Here is a 2,465-nt window from a genome sequence, read left to right as displayed (position 1 = left end):
AACTCTTAACTTTTATAAAGAATATCTCTTTGGATTTGAGACTTTAGTGTTTGCAACTTTACAGAACTTCTTTATGCACCAAGAGCTTGTAACACTCCAAAGAGAAAGGAAAATTTGAAATATGACCCCTTTAAGGTTTGCATGTTAGCATGGACTCACTAACTTTAACGTTAGCTAGTTTTAGCCAGAGATCAGTGGCGGAGCCAGGATGTTTTCACAGGGGTGGCCAGGAAGGGGCCAGCAACCAGTCTGGGGTGGCACAGAAATCTTCATTATTTCAATATAAAAATGTGTTTGTCTATAATGTACTGTACTGTTTTAGTGCCTAAAACACAACTGAGTACAATTAATTTCTACTTAACTGTAATTTAGATATTTGTGAATTAGATAAAGTAAAGGGAATATGACAATTTTTGTATTATTCCTCACCTCCAGGTATTTTAATAAAGGGGCTCACTGTAGCTTTATTGCTCATTCAGCTTCTCAAAACTCCTAAATGCTTGCTCTCCAACATTGCATACTCATGGATGAGACATGCAGATAGTGATACAAATGTGAAAAAGGTCGGAAGTCAACAGTATAAATGCCAGAATATAAAATGAGTTATTTTATGCATTTAAATGGTTTCATTTTCGCATATTTTCTAGTATAAGTGCACTGTGCTCACATTTATTTTTGCATTAAATTACAAATAAAAAATACATATCAGCTTGTGCCTTATATTGTGATCTCGAATTGCAGAATACATTTTAGTACATGCATTTGAGAGACGTTCTTGTGTGCTGCGTGCACAGTTTGCAGCTTTAATCGTCTTTTTGGTAATTTCATGACTTAGCTTACGACAAGACTGTATGTACCCAGATAGCGAGTCAATCGGGCCAGATGCGGCAGCCGTTAGCGAGCCGACACTGCCGCATCCGAGCCGGAATCGGCCCGACACTGAAGTGCACAGTGCGCCAGACGTGGCCCGGATTCATTTTTAATATCTACTTTACTGTACACTAATCCTTCATTTAAAATTGATACGCAGCCAAAACGTTTACTTTCATTTCCATTATATATACTATAATACATAAATAACACGACCTAACACATCTAATGTAGATTATGATGAATGCAATTTTAAAGTCCATTTTAAAGAACTCACTTGATCAAGTTGGCATGAAGAAAATTTATTTACAAAACTATACAATTACAGCCAAAAATACACAAAACAAACAAAAAAACAACAGTTGTTATACAGAAATAGCTATAAAACATCACATTTTGCAAAATTACCCTTGCATTTACTTATACTTGGATTATAAAATTTAATAAGTATAAACATTAAACACTTGGGTAACAGTTACCTACGTAATATGAACTAACAATGGCAAATACTTCTAAAGCATATATTAACATTAGTTGATGCAAATTTCAACATTTACTATACATTATTAAAAACAAAAGTTGTATTAGTTAACATTATTTAATGGATATGAGCTAACATGAATCAACAAAACATATTTTTTTATTATTAACAAACAGTGACCAAGATTAAAACTGTAACAAATGTATGGCTCATTTTAGTTAATTTCAACATTTACTAATGTTAACTAATGATACCTTATTGTAAGTGTTTTGAACAACACATTGGTAAATGGCAAAGTTTGGAAATTAAACATTTTGTACTTTTATCTAATTATCTAATCATTTACAACTGTTACCATGGATAATTTTTGAGTGAAACAATGATTACTGTTCCTTGGTTGTTGCTCATTTTCAAATCGCTCAGGATTTATGGTTGTGGTGGTGTAACTGTGTCTTTCCGCATCTTAATCCGGTGATATTATTGTTTTTGTGAGCTTTCATTTTTGCACCTGTAAACAGCAAAACATATACAAGCATATATTAGGTCTAACGTAATGCGCCAAACTGAATGAAATTAAATATATATGTTCTACCTGTTGTTTGACAGACTATTTACAGCAGCACTAACTGCAATGACAGCACCATAAGTGCTAATCATCACAGTGCAGAAAAATATCAGTTAACGCTACAATAAAATTACATTTTGTACATTATGTACATTACATGAACATTTAGTCATTTAGCAGACACTTTTATCCAAAGCGACTTACAAATGAGGACAATAAAAGTAGTCAAAACTAACAAAAGAGCAACAATATATAAGTGCAAATGACAAGTCTCGGTTAGCCTAACAGTAACAGCCTAGCAGCCTAGCAGTACATGTAGCAAGGTGTATATATATGTATAAATATATATATATATACACACTTTACAAAATTATAAACGCAACAAAGTAGGTTGTCGGCAGCCCTGGGTAGAAGGGTGTTTCTCACAACGCCTGGCCAGTCCTTTTGGTCTGTCATCTGTTCAGTTAGACTGAGCATCTGCAGCATTTTGGCAAACTCGTGTTGAGAGTAAGGGCTAGAGACTACTACAAGATCAAACAGAGTGTGGAG

At 34.0% G+C, this 2,465-nt stretch overlaps 1 protein-coding gene and 1 long non-coding RNA gene across 2 annotated transcripts in view; both read right to left on the bottom strand.

Annotated features, from left to right (window-relative positions):
* Nucleotides 1-2,465, bottom strand: part of LOC107703804 (glycine N-methyltransferase-like) — a 25,726-nt gene that overhangs the window by 3,711 nt on the left and 19,550 nt on the right. The window lies entirely within an intron of this gene.
* Nucleotides 1,565-2,465, bottom strand: part of LOC107703808 (uncharacterized) — a 7,911-nt gene continuing 7,010 nt past the window's right edge. Inside the window, exon 3 of the long non-coding RNA XR_001635868.1 lies at nt 1,565-1,859. This is a non-coding gene — a long non-coding RNA (uncharacterized LOC107703808). The remainder of the gene's footprint in view (nt 1,860-2,465) is intronic.

This window comes from Sinocyclocheilus anshuiensis, unplaced genomic scaffold (assembly GCF_001515605.1).
Source record: "Sinocyclocheilus anshuiensis isolate Anshui unplaced genomic scaffold, SAMN03320099.WGS_v1.1 scaffold2323, whole genome shotgun sequence".
Lineage (NCBI taxonomy): Eukaryota > Metazoa > Chordata > Actinopteri > Cypriniformes > Cyprinidae > Sinocyclocheilus > Sinocyclocheilus anshuiensis.
Note: the sequence above shows the minus strand (reverse complement) of the source record. Positions and strands in the feature narration are given on the sequence as shown.